Source organism: Erinaceus europaeus, chromosome 3 (assembly GCF_950295315.1).
Source record: "Erinaceus europaeus chromosome 3, mEriEur2.1, whole genome shotgun sequence".
NCBI lineage: Eukaryota > Metazoa > Chordata > Mammalia > Eulipotyphla > Erinaceidae > Erinaceus > Erinaceus europaeus.
In genome coordinates this window covers 72,134,173-72,156,235 of record NC_080164.1, presented here as the reverse complement: position 1 = coordinate 72,156,235, position 22,063 = coordinate 72,134,173, and the positions used below count along the sequence as shown (strand labels likewise).

Below are 22,063 nucleotides of genomic sequence, written 5' to 3'. Positions count from 1 at the left end.
CCCTTCAGTTTAATCTCCCTCCAGCAAAATGTAAAGTTAAAGTGTAACCAAAGTTAAAATGTAAATTAGTTTATGTCTCGCTCCTGTTTAAACCCCTGTGCTAGCTTTTCATTAGACTTGAAAGACAAAATTATTTTTTGGTGGGGGTAGGATGGGAGGGGACTGCATGGTGGAAGAACTGGTTGAGTGCACATGTTAGAATGCACAAGAATGTGGGTTCAAGCTCCCAGTCCCCATCTGCAGGGGGCAAGCTTTGAGAGTGGTGAAGCAATGTTGCAGGTATATTTGTCTCTCTCTCTCTCTCCTTCTCTATCTCCCTCTTCCTCACAATTTCTGGCTGTCTCTATCAAATAAATAAAGATAATAACAAAACACAGTTAAAAATCTTGTTAAAGAAATTTTGGGAGGGGTAACAATTTAAAATTTTCCCCTTGATCTAAAAAAAGCTTTTGAACCCAACATCTCTCTTCTTTCTCTTCCCTTTTTTCTGTTATGGTCCTTCTACAACATAGCCTTTTCAATAATATCTATCAACTATTCCAGCCAGCCTCCTATCAAAGAGCCTTTGACTCTGCCGCTCCTTTTTTCTACAATGCTCTTCCTTCCACTGTCTATATGACTTACTCTCTGTCTTTGAGTTACTTCTCAGAAAAGGATTCCGAATGTGACCACACTGTATAAGGGGTTAAGATAATATATTTTGTCACTCTCTGTTGCCATACACTGCTTTTCCTCATACCATTTATCACTGTTGAGAAATATCTCTTCATTGGTTTCTCTTTCACACTTAAGATAAGCTCCATGTGAAAAGAGAATACTGTTTTGCTCGCTGCTGTATATCAGGAACCTAGAAGAACACCCAACTTAGGAAGCCCTCAATAAATTAAATCAAATAGTAGTATACATTATAACATATGCATTTATATTTAATTGTTTGAGGTAGTATTCAAGGATAAACTGGGGGGAGGGACCCACACTAAATCACAAGTATACTGGGAAAAATCCAAATATTTTAAAAACTGTTATGAGCAGAGATACTTGTGGAGAAATTATCTTGGTGATTATTATCTTTGTGGAGCTTCCTGAGCTTAATTGGCTTCTCCCATTAGGTCAAGCTCTTTTTTCTTTTTCTTCTTTTTTTTTTCCAACAGACCAATTTCTACAGAAGAAAATAAGGAAAGGTAATGCAACATTCAGGGCAGAGCTATTGTACCATGTATGTCTTTCTGAAAAAAAAATATTTTTCCTGTCTTCAAAAACAATAGCATTGAGTGCCAAAATAGCCTTAATAATATGCAAGGTTTGTTATACATGTTTGCTCTGGAGTATGAAAAAAAAAGTGTCCAAAAAAGAGAGTTTCTTATATTTGTATTCACATAAAATGAGCTTCTTTTTTTTTTTTTTTTTTCCTCCAGGGTTATTGCTGGGCTTGGTGCCTGCACCATGAATCCACCACTCCTGGAGGCCATTTTCCCCCCTTTTTGTTGCCCTAGTTGTTGCAGCCTCGTTGAGGTTATTATTGCCATTGTTGACGTTGCTTTGTTGTTGGATAGGACAGAGAGAAATGGAGAGAGGAGGGGAAGACAGAGAGAGAGGGGAGAGAAAGACACCTGCAGACCTGCTTCACCACCCGTGAAGCGACTCCCCTGCAGGTGGGGAGCTGGGGGCTCGAACCGGGATCCTTACGCCGGTCCCTGCGCTTTGCGCCACGTGCGCTTAACCCACTGCGCCACCGCCCAACTCCCTAAAATGAGCTTAATAGTAACCATAGTGCACCTGCATAGTGTGATAAAGACAGAGACATATGTATACATAGGAGAAGACGTCAACCCCAACCTGATTGGCCAATGGAGATGTAACTTTGAATACAGAGGCAAGATAAGTATAAGAAAAGGCTCAGAAACCAGCTGGATGAAGCACCTTCACCGTTACAGACCGGGATGCTTCCAGTGCTGCTGAAAACTTAAAGCACACTCGGCTAGGCTGAGTAACTGCTTCCCCAGCATCCAGAGACCCTTACTCATCTGGTCGCACCAGTGGATGAAGGACCTCTAGTTGGGCAACACAACGGATGGTGACCAAGTCGTGAGCCTTACCTGAGAACTAGTAAGGAGAGGTATCGAGTTGATTGTGTGTTGTGTGAATTGTGTGACCTTTCTCTGGCATCTAAAATAAGTAAAGAATTATTGCTTAACCCCAACACGCTCTCCGAGTAAGTCCTTGCTCTAATTCCTTGCTTGCGACAAGCCCCCAGCTCCCCACCTGCAGTGAAGCAGGTCTGCAGGTGTCTTTCTCTGCCCCTCTCTGTCTTCCTCTCCTCTTTCCATTTCTCTCTGTCCTATCCAACAACAATGACATCAGTAATAACTACAATAATAAAACAACAAGGGCAACAAAAGGGAATAAATAAATAAATATTTTTTTAAAAATCTTTTTTTAAAAAAAGAGAAACAGAAACACCTACAGTCTGACTCCACCACACGTGAAGCTTTCCCCCTGCAGGTGGATACCAGAGACTTGGACCCAGGTCCTTGCACACTATAATCTCTGTGTGCTTAACCAGATATGACACTGCCTGTTCCCTTTATCCAGTTTCAAGATATGCATTGCATGGTCAAAGTTATGTAACATTTGCAAGTTCTATCTTTTCTTTCTATTTATTATTATTTCCCACATCATTATAGATCTTCACAAAAAATGTTGAGCTCTGGTTCCAGCCTGCATAGAACAGCTGCATTCCTCCCAGGATTTCCCTAAACTAAAAACATCATGGACATAACAAACTAAATAAGTATAGTAAGACTCTGAAATGTGGAAAGAAGCAACAGATTGTGTAAGAACTTCAGGACTGAGAAACATTACAAGGTGGCCTCAGGGTTTCCTTTTTTCTCCTAGGTATATACTGAATGGGGCTTTAATCTGGAGCCATCAACAAGCACAGGAAGGTTAAAAAAATAAAGAGCTCCAGGGTGGAGGTAGTTAGCATAATGGTTATGCAAAGAAACTCTCATTCCTGAGGCTCTGAATTCCCAGGTTCAATCCCCCACATTAGCGTAAACCAGAGCTGATCAGTGGTAAAAACAAACAAACAAACAAACAAACAAACAAAAAACACCCTCCAAGAAAAGCCTAGTTCTCCTGACAAAAGACCCGAAAAACAAACAAACAAAAAACCTAAACCCTTTTCTTTCTAATATCTTCCTACTTTAGTCAAACATCCTATCTCTCTTCTGGAGGCTTCTCCTTGGCCTAAGAGGAGATAATCTTTCATTTCCTCTGACAGCTTCAAAGAAGCAGAGTGGTATACAGAGGGCCATACAGGATGCTAATCTTCCATCTGCAGAAACTGGCAGTGCTCTGATGTTCCTACATTGGTGTTGTCGTTGTCGGTGGGGTCAGGTGGGTAAGCTAAGCATGTACCCTCAATCAACAACACTGACACTGAAGGAGGCAGTTTGTTATAGGACTTGCTCCTCTTGTGTGTCAGCTAGGCCTGTATGGGAGCTGATTCTCTACCCAACTTGGAGACAAGGAAGCAATGTGAATTAGTGTTAAGTATAGTGAAACTTCACCAACCTGTCCTAAAGTCTCACATCTCCAGAGATAGAAACAGGCTAGGATATGGATTGACCAGTCAGTGTCCATGTTCAGTGGTGAAACAATTACAGAAGTCAGTCCTATTTTCTGCTGCCCATAAAGAATTTTGGTTCATGCTCCTAGATGGATAAAGAATAGAGAATTTTCCAGTGAAAGGATGGGAAAGGGACCCCCAGTGGTGGGAACTGTATGGAATTATATCCTTGTTATCTTACATTCCTGTTAGTCATTATAAAATCACTAGTAAAAATATTTTTAAAAGGAAGGATGTTAATATCCACTCCACTCTTTTGTACTCACAGAGGTATGAGTTATTGCTTAACCTTTGTGGGTCCCAACAAGGAGTTGAATACCAACCCAAACTTTGATCTGAGCTATGTGATAAAATGGCAACAGCCCAAAAAGATTAAATAGGACTCAGGATCTCACAATATAATAATCAACATGTCCAGAATGCAACTGAAAACCAACATAGGAACTGCAAGAAAATCCTAACTTGAGGTGTGGAGGCAATCAGCAGATGCCAACACTGAGATGAATAGATGGTGAAATTATCTGAAGAGGAACATATTACTTTAAAAAAATATATTTTGTTTATTTATTTATTGGATAAAGACAGATAAATTGAGAGGAGAGGGTGAGATAGAGAGAGAGAAACCTGTAGCACTACTTGTGAAGCTTCCTCCCTGAATGTGGATACTGGGTCTTGAACCTAGGTCCTTATGCATTGTCACATGTGCACTCTACCAAGTGCACTACCACCTGGTCCTCTGAAGAGGACTTTAAAGCAACTATGATAAAAAAACAAACAAACTTTAAAGCTACTATGATAAAAAAAGAAGACTTTAAAGCGACTATGCTTCAACAAAAAATTATAAACATATACTAGACATTCACAAAAATAGAAATCTTAGAATAGAAGGTACTTTTAAAAAGATGTGGATGGAAGTTAAATTATAAAACTAAAAATAAAATCACCCAGTAAAAAACTCATTGAATAGACTCAATGCCAGGAAAAATATAGCAGAGTAATAGTTCAATGAGATTACATTTTAAACAATAGAAATTATCATCTTTGAGCAATGCAGAGAAAATACACTGAAAATAAAAATAAAAAGTTGATTTTAGGGGCCTGTGGAACTACAGTAAGTAAATCATATGTATTGAATGGAAAAATTATATATATGTGTATATATATATATATATATATATATATATAGTCATTTGGGGGGGGGACACAGAGGTGTAACACCATAGTTTTATTCCTCCATCCATGGAGCACCCATAGCACTGTCCATGGTTCCACGGCATTCCAGTGTGATGCTGGGGCTTAAACCCAGGTCCTCATGCATGATAAGGTGTGAGCTCTATTGAATGAGCCATCTTCCAGTCCCAACTGAGCAGTTATATTATTTGAGTTAAAAAAAATACAAGGAGAAATAAAGGTTTGTCCTGATTTAGTTTCCCCTCATATTCTTGAATACATTGTTTTATGTGTCTTTGCTATAATTGGGAGAATTTCAATCACCATATAATGATGAGTGTTAGATCATTTTTATTATAATCCCACAGGTCCTTGAGATTATTCTTTTTTAAAAGAAATTATTTATTTTATTTTTGAGAGAGTTGCAGAGAGAGAGAGAGAAACACCAGAGCAATGCTCAACTCTGGTTTATGGTGGTGCAGGGGAGTGAACATGTGATTTAGGAGCCTCAGACATGAAAATCTGTTTGCATAACCATTATGCTGTCTCCCCCACCCAGATTATTCTTTTTTAAAGACTTTATTTATTTATTTGATAAATACAGAGAAATTAAGAGGGAAGGGGCAATAGAGAAGAAAACAGAGACACTTGCAGCACTGTTTCATTGCTCTTGAAGCTTCCCCCCTGTAGGTGGGGACTAGAGACTTGAACCTGGAGCTTTTCACATTGTGACATATGAGCTCAATTGGATGTACCATAACCTGGGCCAAGACTGCTGTTTTTTTTTTTTAAGTGCATTTTCTCTGTTCTGAATTTTATAGATAACAATACAATATTGTACACTTACATATCTATTAAAGGGCAAGGTGATATCAAAGCAGTAGTGTACATGACTTACATGTGAGAAGCACTAGGCTTAACAATATATAATGCCAGAGCAGAGGATTGAAATGCAGTGGCTTCTCACTCTCGAGAGAGAGAAAGAAAGAAAGAAAGAAAGAAAGAAAGAAAGAAAGGAAGGAAGGAAGGAAGAAAGGAAGGGGTAAGAGGGTAAGTCTAATGTTGATTATTCTTTTTTTTTTTTTTAGTGGAAAATAAGTTTTATTGAGACCCCATCTGCTGTTTCTGCCATTAAGCACCTTCTTCCTTGCAATGCGGTCTTTTTTAAGTGGTCCCATGAATGCTTTCTTCTTCTCCACAGTCTGGAAGCAGCCATGGCCAAACACTTGGAGGTGGTGTCAGTGAACTTAAGGTCAAACTTCTCTTGAGCTCAACGTTTGGTCTGCACCAGCAGAGACTTCCGGAGAGTAAACACTCTTTTCTTGATTCCCACCACACAGCCTTTTAGAATGACAAATCATTGGTCACTTCACTATAGTGGACAAATCCACCCAGAGGGTTGATGCTCTTGTCCGACAGATCGTAATCAGTAGAAGTATTGCTCTTGAAGTTTCTTGGTGTGCCAACGGCTGGTGACCCCTTTCTAGCCTTTGCCCTTGGTCACACCGATGACAACTATCATCTCATCCTGGCCAAACACTTGGTTCACAGGAACCTACTGCTCCAACCGCTCGCAGGCCCAGTCCAACTTTTCAGCCACAGTGCCTCCTTTCACCTGGATCTCCATGAGGTGGGCCTTCTTCTGGTGCAGAGGCAGCAGGCGCATCTGGGTGTGGGCAATGACATGAATGACCTGGCAGTATTTCTTCATGTTGCTGAAGTCCTTCTCCAGCTGCTTCCTGCCATCTTCATCCTGCCACTTCTTGCAGTATTTGGTGAAAGCCTTCTTCTTAGATTTATGCCAGTTTTTATAGAAGGGTCGTTTGCACTCATCACTGATATGCTCAGCAAAGATGGTCTTGAAGGTACGTAGGCCTCGGGGAGTTTCTACATAGCCCACGATGCCCACCACCACCATGGGTGGTGTCTCCACGATGGTCACAGCCTCCACAACTTCCTTCCTGTTCACCTTAGATCCAGGCCGGTCGACCTCGCGCACGATGTGGGTCATCCCAGCCTTGTAACCCAGGAAGGCTGTGAGGTGCACCGGCTTGGAGAAGTCATCCTTGGGGGAGCTCTTCACCTTGCCCAGGTGTCGGCTGCTGCGCTTTCGAGGCAAGAAGCCCAAAGACCCGTGTCTGGGGGCGGAGAACTTCCGGTGGGACATGTCGCCTCCACGAGTCGCCAATAGAGGCATGTTGATTATTCCTACCATAATGAAAAAATATTTATTATATGAGGGAGAGAACGACAGAAGAGGAAGTTAGACAGGACAAGGGCACTGCTCAGTCCTGACATAAGGTGGTGCTAGGAATTGAGTCATTGTGCAGACACCAAATCCCAGAGATAAAGATTTAAAAAAAGAAAGAAAGAGAAAGGAAGTGAAAATTAAATGCCCAGACTCATGATAATGACTTTAGATGAATTTTCAAAAGCATTTTCAAAGAATTACAGAGCTAAAGGAGATAGAAATTATAAATAAAAAAATAATAACCAAACAGAAAAGTGCAACTATAATAAAATTACCTAGGGAAAATCAGGAGATTTGAGCAGGAAGAAGAAAGAATCTGTGGACTAAAAAATAGGCCAAATGAAGTTAATCTGAAATGTAAAAAGAATAAAGGATGAAGGGAAGTAAATAGACACAACTAGAATACCAGAGAGAGGGAGAGAGAGGGGGCAAAAATAATATTCTAAGATATCATGGTGCAAACATGAAGTTAAACATTTCTGTGTAGTCTAAACAACCCCTCAAAGGTACCATCTGGCATAACTCTAGCGCAGTATCAGTGGCTGGACAATGGCTGATTCTGTGCTTCCTAGAACTTGCCCAGGACTCTTCAGAAGATGCCAAATGTCTTGGATTCTAGATACCACAGGAAAAGGGATCTCCCAATAGACTAGCATTCACAATGCCAGGGGTGGAGAGATCCCAGAAGCCATCTGGATTCATCTCACTAACTGTTCTTACTTTCTCTCCACTGAAAGTACTTTTTATTTGTATCCTATTGTGATATGTGGTTGCTTTTACAATCCTACTCAACTCTTTTTAGGGTGAAGTAAAGGATAAAAATAATTCAAATGAGTAGCAATTCCCTGTCATGATTTGATGTCTTGGTTAAAAACAGTAGGAGAGCAGGCTGTGATTTTCAGGACTTTAGCGTCACCATGACAATAGGGTGCTGCCTCTTCCAGTAGGCCTTTCCCCAGCCTATTTTACCATGCAGCCTGTCCTCAGGCCTCAGCCCAGCTCCAGTCTCTGAAAAATCCCGACTGAGCAAGGACAGGATAATTGATGGTCCCTGTGTGTTTCCACATTAAAGGGGTGGAGGTAGGGTTTGGTGTCTCTCTCTGTTACTGCAACCATCTAGTGGCATCTCTGTTAGTTATTTGGTTCTGTATCTAGACAGTGAGGCTTCTGGAAGACAAGGACCAAAGCCTTTTTCTCATTTAATCTCATCAAGATATCAAGATAAAGCAACTAGTTCAGGGCCTAGCACATAGTGCACCCTCAATAAATGTTTGCTTAATTGTACTCTACGCCATCAGACTAGCTACATTCATTGAAGAGGACTCTGAAAAGTCTAATCACCTGCTATTATCTTTCCCAGGTGACATTTCCACTGAACAGCTAGTGCCATTCCCATTTCCTTGAATATTGTCTCATTTCAGAGGAAGTAGGGGAGTGAGTTGGGTTTAAACTCTCTTGAGGGGCAGGCAAAACAGGTCCCTTAAATAGGATACTGCTTTGCTACATGTGTGACCCACACTATTCTGAAGTAACTTTCAGTGCTGTGATCTCTCTTTCTCTCTCTCTCCCCTCCTCCTGCTCATGCCTCTCTGTCTCAATGTATCTAAAATAAAAACAGTCTTCAGAATGTAAGAGTAGTAAAGACATACAGTACACAGCTGGGTGGTGGTGCACCTGGCTGAGCTCACACATTATAGCAGTGTACAAGGACCCTGGCTCAAGCCCCCAGTCCCCACCTGTAGGAGGGAAGTTTCATGAGCAATGAAATAGTGCTACATGTTTTTCTCCCTCACCCTCTCTCTTTGCCTCCCCCTTCCCTCTCATTTTCTCTCTGTTTCTATCTGGAATAAAAAAATAAATAAATGCTTTAAAAAAAAAAGTATAACATATTCTCTGCTCCCAGATCCTTCTCACTCTGTACACAATAGAAGGTTCTTTGTGCAGGATGGAGCCGTCATTACGATGGGGTGAAGGAGGGACAGAAGTACTGATAAAACATGCAACATGTTGGCCCCACCATTTGTCTTAAGGACTTGCGTTGTAAACACCTTGACCCTCACAAAAATTCTGTGAGGACTGGGCAGACACCATCCCCCCCATATAGGAAGAAATTAAGCATAACTTATTTGTAATGCTGTGACTATCAGAGGGTAGACTTAAAATTTGAGCCTAGTCTGGCTTCAGTTCAATCATCTCTGCTGCCTCTTACTCCAGGTTATGTTAACTTTAAAAGAGATTTTCAGTGGAGAAACAAAAGAGGATATTAATGTCCAGCCTGTGGGAAAAGGTGAAATAAAGTCTGTAGGATTCATAAAATGGAACATTGTATGACCACTAAGTATGCTTCTATAAGATGGATTTAATTCCATAGGAAAATATTTTATAATTAAAAAATAATTTAATAAATATTAAATAAAAGTTTGCAATTAAGCACACATATTACTGTGCACAGCAACCTCATGGAAAAACAAAGCTAAGATCAAGTCTCAAGAAATTAATTTATTTTAGTCCAAGAAATGAGGGATATACTTTAAAAAGAAAGAGAAAGTGGGGCCAGGTGGTGGTACATCTGATAAAGTACACATATTAGTATTACAAGGACATAGGTGTAAGCAAGGACTTAGGTGTTGCAAGCCCTCGGCCTTTCATTAACTTTGTGTATGGGGAAGCTTCACGAGCAGTAAAGCAGTAAGGCAGCAGTGCAGGTGCCTATCTCCCTCTCTATTTCCCTCTTCCTTCTCACTTTCTCTATCAAAAAGAAAAGAAAAAAAAAAAGAAAAAGGAAAAATGACTGCCAGGAGCAGTGGATTCAGTCACCAAGAGCCAGAAATAATTCTGGTGACAAAAAAAAAAAAAAGAAAAACTTTAAAAAAGAATAAAGAGAGTGAGAGAGAGAACCAGAGGATCACTCTGGCATATGTGATGCCAGGGATAGAACTCAGGAACTTATGCATACAAGTCCATTGTACTACCTCAAAGGCTACTTCTGGTTTTCTTTATTCCTTCCAGTTATACTGAGACTAACTTCCATCTGACAATAATAATGATGATGATGTTGTTGTTGAGGATGATGATGTAGGGGTCAGTGGTGGCATACCCAGTTGAACACATACATTACCATGTGCAAGGATGTGAGTTCAAGCCTCTGGTCCCCACCTGTAGGAGGGAAGATTCAAGAATGGTGAAGCAGTGCTTCAGCTCTCTCTCTCTCTCTCCTCAACCTCCATCCTATCAAATAAAAGAAAGTGTGTGTGTGTGGGGGGGGGGATGGCAGCGAGGAGCAGTGGAGTTCTTATGTAGGCACTGAACCCCAATGATAACCCTAGTGACAATAAAAAAATTTAAAAAAATAAATTATTTAAGGTTAGGTCAAAAACACACTTTTCCATGTGTGACAACCCAGATTCAAGTCCCTGGCCACCACACAGGAACACTTCACAAAAGGAAAGCTTCAGGAGCAGTAAAGCAGTGCTGTTCTCTCTCTCTCTCTCTCTCCTTCCCTCTCTTTTTTTTTAATTTTTTTTTTAATTTTTTTAATTTTAATTTTTTTTTTATTTAAGAAAGGGTTAATTAACAAAACCATAGGGTAGGAGGGGTACAACCCCCCCTCTCTTTTTTTTAACCCTCTAAGTAAAAAAATAATAAACTGAGGGTGGTGGAATTATGCAGGCAGAAGACCAGAGACCGAGAGAAGTCCTAATGGTAAAAATAAATAAACAAACAAATAAATACAAAGAACCTCTCCATTTAGTTTTGAATTACTTAACCAGCTGGTAATACAATATCTCAGTCAGCTTGATTTTTTGTTTGCTTTTGCTTTGAAAATGATTTTTCCTTTTATTCTTGAATGCAGTTTTTATTGGATAGAGAATTCCAGATCAACAATTCTGTTCATTCAGTACTTGGAAAATGAATCTTTAATCTTTTTCTCTTTTTTAAATATTTATTTATTTATTTTCCCTTTTGTTGCCCTTGTTTTTTTTTTTTTGTTGTTGTTGTTATAGTTATTATTGTTGTTGTTGTTGATGTCACCATTGTTAGATAGGACAGAGAGAAATGGAGAGAGGAAGGTAAGACAGAGAGGGAGAGAGAAAGATAGACACCTGCAGACCTTCTTCACTTCTTGTGAAGCAACTCCCCTGCAGGTGGGGAGTCAGGGGTTAGAATCTGGGAATCTGGATTCTTGTGCTCTGCGCCATGTGCGCTTAACCCACTGCGCTACCACCCAACTCCCCCTGATCTTTTTCATGTCTGTTTGAGGTCAGCTAGAGGTCTTATTGTTTGTTTGAATGTAAGATATTTTATTCTCTTTTTCTAATTTAGAAATAGTTTTAAGACTTGCCCTTTGTCTTTGCTTTTTGACCTTTCAATATTTTTTTTGGGTGTGGCCTTATTTGTACAGTCTTCTATCAATGATGGGTGGGACACCTTCTGAGAAATGTGGTTAGTTGATTTTCTCACTATGCAGATGTCAGAGAGTGTAATGACACAAACCTACATGTTATGGCTTACTCCACGCTGAGGTTACTTGGTTAGCCTGCTGTGACCACTGATGATTGAAATAACTTTCTGTGACACATGACAGTATTTACCTTGTTACTTTGAATCTGAAGCTTGATAAATTTCATCACTTTAGGAAAATTATAAACCAGATAATCACATACTCTTTTTCCAAGACTTGAATCCTAGGTATGCTGGATTTTTCTTTTAAAACCGTGTTCCATGTGTTCCTTGTATTCTTTTCTGTATTTGCTGTCCTCTGTCTTTCCTTTCAGAATTTCCATTTGGACATTTGATTTGATCTGTTTTGTAGTTCCCCAACTCCCTCATGTGTGTCTAATCTACTATTGCCCTCATGGGGAAAGATAAAATCATTCTACCATCATAGCTGTACATTTCTGCAAATCCCTTAAAATTCATTGATCATTTTTAACTTTGCTCACTCACTTTTCTCAATCCTCTCTTCCTTTTTACCTGTCTTTTCAGGTAATTGTTTGTATGACTTGTGTATGTGCTCTTTCTCTTTCAGTCTCAAGACTTGGGATCTAACCACTCTACAGAACGTCCCTTCATAAGCCTGTACACTGTTACCACATTCCAAAGAGAGATCGTTGGTTTTGTCCCGTTCGGTGTGGCATTTACTTTAAGAAACTAGACTTTCCCAGTTTGACTTATGCTTCCAACTGTGGAACTTCTCTCTCATACTTTCCCCACATGCTTAATTAATTTTCACTTTATTAGGAAGTCCTTCCTCATCTTTTGGGCTCTTGGAAAAGTAATTTTTCTATGCAAAAATATGTCATGATTTTTTTTCCAACAACCCAATATTTTGGCTCAGCATTACAGGAATCTCAATTTCTTTCATATTTTCTTCCTTGCTTTTGGGTGACTTTGGAAAGTTCCTCTTTGCATTTTTAAACCAGAAATCTTATCTTAGTATCTTGAATACAATGTTATTTTTAGTTTTAGTTCACATCACACCTACTTTTTCATGAGTCATATTAAGTGATGTTAAGATAACCAAGTTCAAATTAAAATCCAATATTGCCTGGTACTAACAGTGCAAATAACTAGATTGTAGTGACAATCACCAGAAACTGTCACACATGGTTAAACTTGCAAATGGGCAGGCAGTGACACTACCACTGCAGCTATTCTCCTATCTGGAAACTGGTAGAATCTAGGAAGGATGGTCTAGGGCACTTCAACTCGGTCTGAAGAATGATTAGAATCCAACAAGCTAGTGAGGAAGGGGACTTCCTTTTGTGAAGCAGCATTAACTTTTGCAAGGGCTGATATTTTAAATTGACCTTGGGAGACGTACTGCAGTTTCTGCTGAAGAACTCCAGTGGTGGGAATGATGTGGAATTATAGCCCTATCATCTTATAATTTTGTAAATCACTATGAAATTATTAATAAGAATTTTTTAAAAGAAATAAAAAATAAGTGGTCCAGGAGGTGGCACAGTGATAAAGCTTTGGACTCTCAAAAATGAGGTTCCGAGTTTGATCCCCAGCAACACATGTGCCAGAGTGATGTCTGGTTCTTTCTCTCTCCTCCTGTCTTTCTCAAAAATAAATAAAAATTTAAAAAAAAGAAATAAAAAATAAGATAAAGGGGGGAGAAATATAATGTTAAAATAGATAGCAGCCTGGGAAGTGGCACAGTGGATAAAGTGTTGGACTCTCAAACAAGAGGTCCTGAGTTCCATCCCTGGCAAGGTATATACCAGAGTGATGTTTGGTTCTCTTCCTCTCCTCCTCTCTCATTAATAAATAAAATTTTCTTTAAAAACAAACAAACAAAAATACTGGTTGGTATTTTAGAGTGGATTTTCTTAAATTAAATACCAAATACTGGTATGCCACAGGTTCATGTCATGCTACTTTATTTTTACAAAATACACAGATCATTTACTGCTTTCACTAATCAAAATAAATCCAAAGGATTTCTTAGGATTGTTGTTTTTATGACAAAAGGTAAAAAAATCAAATAGTGTTTAGTACTTGCTTTATAGTAGCTATCCTAGAGGTAGCATACATTGTGGGCAGCACAAGAGACACTGCCAAGTTCTTTTTCTTGGAACTACATTCTACAAATTGTGTCTTTATTGTATCACTTCTCCTTTTACTACATGTTAGTGCTATTTTAGGTTTTATGTGTTATTGTTAGCTTATTTCTTAGATCTGAGAATGTTCAATTTTTTTTCCATGTGAAATTAATGTCAGTCAGGGTTCTAGCCTAACCCTGATTGGGGGTAGATGAGTCACTTCCGAAATAGTTCCCTAATATGGCTGATGGCAAAGGTTTTGGTTCCTTGTCATGTGAGATTCTTAATTTTATTATATTATTTATTTGATTAGAGACAGCCAGATATCAAGAAGGAAGGGGGCGATAGTGAAAGAGATAGACACCTGCAGATCTGTGTCACCACTACTCGTGAAGCGTTCCCCCTGTAGGTGGGGACTAGGGGGTAGAACCTGGGTCCTTGCACATTGCAACATGTGTGCTCAACCAAGTGTGCTACCACCCAGCCCCTCATGTGAAAGTCTTTGCAGAGGCTTAAGTGTCTTCATGATATCACAGTTAACTTCCTTAAGAGTCAATAATGGAAAAGACAGAAGCCACATATCTTATACTACCTACCCTTGGAAGTAATGAATTAATACTGTTAATTCCACCATGACCTTATCACCTCACTGGCCATTCTTGATTCAGTGTGGAGGCTGGGACTCCAGAAGGGCATGAACACCAGCAGACATGACTCACTGGAAGCCATTTCAGAGGCTGGCTACCACACCACTTATGTGGGCTATGCCTTTATGCAAGTTACTTAATATCTTTAATCCTCTGTTAGTACATTTATAAATAATAATAATGCCCCAAGGGATCTGTGAGGATTAAAATGTTTATAAAGCCCTTCAACCTGCTTCTGGGCCCTCTTTTCTGCTTTCCGTGAACTCTTCTCACTTCACCACACTTCTGTCCCCCGTTACTCAGGATTCTTCTGTGGAAGCCAGTTACAGATTCTTTAGCTCTCCCCTCTTCCCTCTCTTTCCTTCACACTACCACATTTCTTTTATTTTAATCTGGGGAGAATAAGAATAGGCACCATTCATCAAATGTCACATTTAAGCATCATGTCTATGCTTCAGTTCTTCATATTATCCCTACGGGCTCAGTCTTTGGAATCCAAATGTCAGGAAGAATATTTCATCTTGAATTTGGGAGGAACACCAGGAAAGTTTTTTTTTAAGTCATGATTTTATAAATCTTACTTTACCAGGGAGTTAACAGGGTAAAATAGGATTTTGGAGGAGTGGCTCCACACCCTGACTGGTTTTTTGGAGGAGTTAACTATCACGTGTAATTGGGAGTTATCTGCTATATATATTTCTTAGGGCTGCCTGAACAAAGTACCACACACTGGATGGCTTTAAAAAATAGAAAATTTAGGGTTAGTAAAATAGTTCACTTAGGTAGTGTGTTGCTTTGCTATGTTACTCTGGTTTGAGCCTGGCCCCACCACACTGAAGGAAGCTTTGGTGTTGTGATCTCTCTCACACTGTCTATATTACAGGAGAAAGAAAGGAAGAAAGAAAGAAAGAAAGAAAGAAAGAAAGAAAGAAAGAAAGAAAGAAGGAAAGAAAGAAAGAAAGGAAGGGAAAGAAAGAAAGGAAGGAAGGAAGAAAAGAAGAGACAAAGAACGAGAGAAAGGAAATAAGAAAGGGAGAGAGAAAAAGAGAGAGAGAGAAATGGAAGAAAGGGGGACAAATAGGGAAGAAAATAGCTAACTTTTCTGGAAAGTATCAGCAGAACAATATTTTCCCACAGCAATAGACAAAAATAGAGTCTTATGCGCTCAATATAAAACCCTCTTCTGACAATTCTCATTGCTTCCCCCTACTCCCTGAGTAAGCCAAACCCTTTGAAGTCTACTGTTGAGCTTCAGTAATGGAGCTATGGTTCACTTTCATCTTAACATATTCCTTCTTCATTAGCTTATATCCATATTTTGTTCTGTCTGGTTTAGCTATTTAAAAAATGTCACTCTGTAGAAGCTGGGCTCTACTGTCTAAGTAGTAGAGCCCAGGACTTGCATACCTAAGTCTCCCAGTGTAATCCCTGGTACCACATATGCTAGTGCTGGGTGGTGTTCTGACTACCCACTCTTTCTCTTTCCCTCCCTTCCAGCCTTCCTCCCTCCTTACCTCCCCCATAAAAAATTAACAAAGCAGAGGCCCTAGAAGTGGCACAGTGGATAAAATATTGTACTCTCAAGGATGGGACTATTATGCTTTATGCTATTATGCTTTCTCCCCAGTTCAATCCTTAGGATCACATGTGCCAGAGTGATATTCTGATTCTTTTTCTCTCCTTCTCCTCTTTACTCCATTAGTAAAATAGATTTCAAAAAAAGTAAATCAATCTTAAGGTTCTAAAAGTTATTCTACATCTTCAAAACAATGATCTGCTTGCTCTCTTATGAACAAAACTTGCTAAAGACTAAAGGCAGAGCTTACATTGACTTCAGAGCTTATATTGACTTTTTAAATTTTTTTTATTTTTCTAACCAGAGCACTGTTCAACTCTGGCTTATGGTGGTGCAAGGGACTGAATCTGGGACTTTGGAACCTCAGGGATGAAAGTCTCTTTGCATAACCATTATGCTATCTATCCCTGCCCAACATTGACTTCTTCACATTGCAATTTGGGCAACTTTGGAGAGACTGTGTTTTCTGTATTATGAATAGTTTCAAGTTCATCTGATCTTTCAAGACTTACTTGAGTGTCTATTATATACCATAAGATTAAGTATTCTACTATTTCCTCAGGAATTACTCACTTGACTTAAAACTTTCAGTATGTAGTAGACATTTGAATTTAAAATACATTTTTCTTAGTGGACATTTTCTTTCCATCCAACCTAACCTTTTTACCTCTTAATATAGTTCTTGGAATGATAATAAAAAATTAATTCTAGAGCAGGGGAGATAGCATAGTGGTTATACCAAAAGACTTTCATACCTGAGGCTCCAAAGTGCCATGTTCAATCCCCCACACCACCATAAACCAGAGTTGAGTAGTGCTCTGGGAAAAGAAAAGGAGAGAAGAGAAGAGAAAAGGAAAGGAAAGGAAAGGAAAAAGAGTTAATTGAATAGATTTTGGACCAGTAAAATAATTCACTTGAATAATGTGCTGCTTTGCCATATGCACAACCCAGGTTTGAGTTTGGCCACCAGCCCTCATTACACTGAAGGAAGCTTTGGTGCTGTGATCTTTCACTCTATCTCTGTCTCACTCTCTGAAAGAAAGAAAGAAAGAAAGAAAGAAAGAAAGAAAGAAAGAAAGAAAGAAATAGAAAAAGAAAGAGAGAGAAGTAAACAAATTCAGACATAAAAGTACATTTGTATGAAAACCTGGAAGAGTTTAAATTAATCTACATAACAAAAAGTAGATTGTTGGTGACCTATGGCATAAGTGGGAGAAATCTGACTGCTGGGAAGAGGAGAGAGGGAACTTTCTGGAAGAATGGAAATGCTCTATAACTGTGGCAATATTTACACAGAAAGATACATTTGTCAAAACTCATCAAACTAGATACTTATAGGCAAATTATACCTCAATAAAAATAACTTTTAATAAAAGACATTCAATCTGATGATAGTACCTAAATGGATACAAATTCTTAAGCATACAAATTCTTAAGCATATATATATATATATATATATATATATATATATATTCTGTTTTTAACCAGTTTTTATTAAGGTATAATTTATTTATTATTTTTGTTACTGTTCAATTTTTTATTAGCAGTTTGATATTGATGTATAAAATTGCATGTCAACAGGGGTATAATTCCACACTGTTCCCACCACCAGAGTTCTGAATCCTAAATCCCTCCATTACAAACCACCACAGTTCTCCCAAGGTTGTAGTTATGGGTTAACTGTCATCTCTACAACTATCTGTCTACATTTATATATAATTGCCCCCTTTTTCTTCCATGTCCAGTCCTCTCTTCCCTTCCAAGGTATACATAACCCTATTACTGCATCTAAATATTTCTCAGTTTCATCCCTTCTCTCTTGGACTTGATAGAGCTGGAGTTCAGAACCCTCTTATTTGGGGTATAATTTATGCGCTATAAAGTTCGTATTATATATGTATGATTCAATAACTTAGAAAGCATACAGAGTTGTGCAACTATCATCACAATTTAATTTTTTAAATTTTATTAGTGATTTACAACATTATGAGACCTGTCTTCTTCTAGTGGCAGAGTACAGGATAACCTAGCCTCCCTTCAAAGAGTAGTCCCCACCATTGATAATTTATAGTGAGGGCAAGGTCCTGGAGAGGCCCACAAGAGGGCTTATGATGGTGTTTCTTATGGATGTGACCAGTGATGGTGGAGAGAGACACCTATTAGAGGTCTAGGCTCAAATTGTCTATGGAGGAATCCAAGGATTCCCTAACTAGGGCCCCAGACGACAGGGTGCTCTGGAATTAGCCAAAAAGGCCACCATTAAGTAAGCCACTCTCTTGCTGTTATCCAGCTTTTGTAGTTTTTTATCTGACAAGGTTAGACTTTCTCTCAGTTGTTAAAGCATTGAGAGTCACTTGTTTCCAAACTAATATTACGTTTATGGAGTCTGGCTTCAAGTTAGGGAGGAAATAGGCCACTTCCATCATCTCAGTAGAATGTCACCTACTTCTTTGCAGCCATCCCCAGTGGAAGCATATATTTTATTGTGAGTTTGGAGAATGTGGGATAAGCAAGTATCTCAACTTGGCCTAGTTTGTTTGCCAGGGACCCCATGGAAGACATCATTGTTGGTGGGCTTGACTTTAATTCTGGCCTTACTCCTAGTCTCTCAGTAGCCCCCAAAGAGGCTGACTTTTCCTTTGTATTTCAGTGCTTTTTTTGCAAAAGCAATCACAATCATGCTTTCCATACTTCACCATGGACCTCAAATGTGTAGTCATACAAGTCTTTGGCTGTCCTTCAGCTGCATCCTATTGATTTCTGCCTTTGCTCGCCTTCCACAGGGAGCAGAGCCTCTTACTTCAGCTGCTCCTACCTTGTCCTCTGCTTTCCTTCCATTCCTATCTTGCTGCCAGGATTCAAGCACATAATCTCTGTTCCTGCTAGGGTAACTGGGATCTCTTTTAGGCATGGAAACTCTCACAGGGCAAAGGCAGGCTATCACAGATCCACACATTGATTGTCTACAGGGATTCCCAACCCATAATTTAATATATGGGCAAATGTACCTGACTTTGGTCCTCCTTGAGCCCAAGTCAGTCTCCAGCAGAGACAGAAGGTAGCAATTGCTGCTAAGCAAGGTAAGGGAGTGAGCAGCTAAAATGGCAGGGGGAGTGTGGGAGTTGGGAAACTGCAGGAGGTAGGACCCCACCTGAGTTGCATGCTCCAATGTGTCATTGAACTTCACGTACAAAACACAAAGTCTAATATCATACTATTAATAATTTATGACAAGGGTGGGGAAGACAGCATAATGGCTATGCAAACAGACTCTCATGCACCACCATAAACTAGAGCTGAGCAGTGCTCTGGCAAAAAAAGAAAAGAAAAAATTATGACAGTGTCAAAACTTTTTATTTATTTATTTATTTTAAAAAGGAGACATTAACAAAACCATAGGACAAGAGAGGTACAACTCCACATAATTCCCACCACCAGATCTCCGTATCCCATCCCCTTCCCTGATAGCTTTCCTATTCTTTATCCCTCTGGGAGTATGGACCCAAGATCATTGTGGGGTGCAGAAGGTGGAAGGTCTGGCTTCTGTAATTGCTTCCCCACTGAACATGGGCATTGATTGGTCGATCCATACTCCCAGCCTGCCTCTCTCTTTCCCTAGTAGGGTGGGGCTCTGGGGAAGTGGAGCTCCAGGACACATTGGTGAGGTCCTCTGTCCAGGGAAGTCTAGTCAGCATCATGATAGCATCTGGAACCTGGTGGCTGAAAAGAGATTTTAATATACAAAGCCAAACAAACCGTTGAACAGTCATGGACCTAAAGGCTTGAATAATGCAGATGAAGTGTTGGGGGGTACTCACTGCAGACTATTGTGTACTTTTGCTTTCAGGTATATATTTTGCCCTAGTTTATGGATACGTGTGAACATATGCTCTATCTCACGGGACCAGTCCATATCTAGGTTTTGGGACTTTGTCAGGAAGTGAACTGCCTGGGATGGAATTAGAGAATACTATGAAAGGAACAGTCTCACCTGAGTGATGAAGCTGAAGGGTTGTCATTCCACACCTGAAGTCTCTGGACACAGTCTGAAGTGAAGCATGCTGAGATGGTACTCGTTGCGTTGATTAGGTTGGCATCAGCAGATGCAATATTATTTGGTATGAATTAAGGGAAGCATGCAGGAAAGTGGGCCCCACCCTAAGGTTCCAGGACTAGGGGAAGTATAGGCTCTATAGTGGAAATGTGAGTTTCCTGCTGTCTTAGGGTTCAAGAAGACAATAGATAGTTATTGTTATAATCACATTGTTTAGTAATTGGGTTAACTTTGAAAAATCCCTTTGTTAGGATTTGCTGTATAATACTCAACATCACCATAATTTATGTCCTGTGATATTATTTGTATATAATTGTGCCACTGGTTGTTTCTGTTCTACCTGGTCTAGGCTTTTGAGAGAGTCAACATTATCAAAGACTCAGCCTGTGTATTAAAAAGACTCAGTCTGTGCTTTCAAAAGTTTGAGACATACAATCAATTTTTAATTAAATAATAATTATATTATTATTTATAATAATATAATATTAATTAAATAATAATATTATTTAATTAATAATTAAATAATATTATTAATTAAATTATTATTATCTCATATTAATTAAATAATAAATCTTTTAAAAAGCAAAGCCACCCCAATAAGTTATATCGTCAAGCTGAATTCATTTGGAAACTGTACTTCTGACCCAGAAATTCTCAGGTACTCCCAGGTACTCAGCAAACTCTAATCAATTCTCATGATCTCCAGGATGATGTTTCTTCTATTCCAGAGATAAACCAACTTTATGTACTATTCTTCTGTTTTGTGTCCTCATCTATTTATACATATGTTGCTTACTGGCCCTAAAGGTTGTGAAGTTCCCAGTTAATTTACCTTTTGGGTAATAACAATAAAGTTATTTTCTCAAATAAAAATATCATTAAGGTCTATAACCTAGTAAATTATTGGAAATTCTACTCACATTACATCCTCTGAAGACCTTGCAGAGTATAAAAGAGATGGGAACTTTTGAGGAGAATTGGAAACAAAAACCACTGAGTGAGGGATCAGTTCAAGTAGAACTGAACAAGACATCAGGCATCAGTAAGGTAGGATGTCCTATGAAAGAAATACAGAAGAAAGAGATTTATATCACTACAAATTAATAGGAATGTACATAAACACCATTCCCACCACCAAAAGACTGTGTCCCATCCCACCGCAGCCCCGGGAAGCCGAATATCCACCCTCACCCTCATCCCAGGGTTTTTACTTTGGTGCCCTACTCCAAGTGTCAAAACTTTTTGTGACTTTGTATTCTTTCTTTTCTAAATAAAACTAAGAGGGTCTCTACGGGTTTAAGAAAAGTAAAGCAAAAAATCTTGGTCTAGGAACTGCTGCAGTGGCTAGAGCACTAGACTTCAAAGCATGAGATCCTGAGTTCAAAACCTGGCAGTGCATGTATATTTATTACTCTGGTGTTCTCTTTCTTACTCCCTTTATCTCATTTTATTAAATAAAACTTATTTAAAAAGAAAAACAAGGGGCCGGGTGGTGGTCACCTGGTTGAGTGCACATGTTACAATGTGCAAGGACCTGGGTTTGAGCCCCCAGTCCCCACCTTCACAAGTGGTGAAGCAGTGCTGCAGGTGTCTCTCATCCTCTCTGTCCCTCCCTTCCCTCTCGATTTCTGACTGTCTCTATCCAATCAATAAATAAAGATAATATAAAAATTTTAAAAAAGGAAGAAAAACAAAAACTTGCCTAGGCGTATACTTTGGAAAGTATGACAGACACTTCTCTGGAAGGAGCCACATTATTAACTTTTTTTTTTTTTCTTTTTTCTGCCTTCTACTAGAGCACTACTCAGCTTTTTTTTTTTTTTTTTTTTTTTTTTGGGTACTGAAACTGGGACCTTGGAGCTTGAGATATGTAAACCTTCTGCATAACCATTATGCTATCTCTCCAGTCTCTGTGCTATTAGCATCTTAGCTATGATTGAGCCAAGACAGAACCTTGCTAACAAAGACCCCCTAGGTGTCTACTTTTTACGAATCTAATGATCCTCATTTATACAAAGAAGACATCTTTTCTTTTTAGAAAGGTTGTGAAGATTAAGTAAAATGCAAAAGCACATTTAAATTTATGCTTTCACATTTTTTAAGTCTCTGGTCTCAAATAAAGTACCTAAATTTGGGGGGGGGGAAACTTTGTGTCTGTGCTCTTTAAGCCACCTCAGTGGGC

The 22,063-nt window shown here is 39.1% G+C and overlaps 1 pseudogene; it reads right to left on the bottom strand.

Annotated features, from left to right (window-relative positions):
• Window positions 1-5,658: 5,658 nt before the first annotated feature.
• LOC103124960 (large ribosomal subunit protein uL3-like) lies at window positions 5,659-6,997 on the bottom strand (annotated as a pseudogene).
• Between the last annotated feature and the right edge of the window lie 15,066 nt (window positions 6,998-22,063).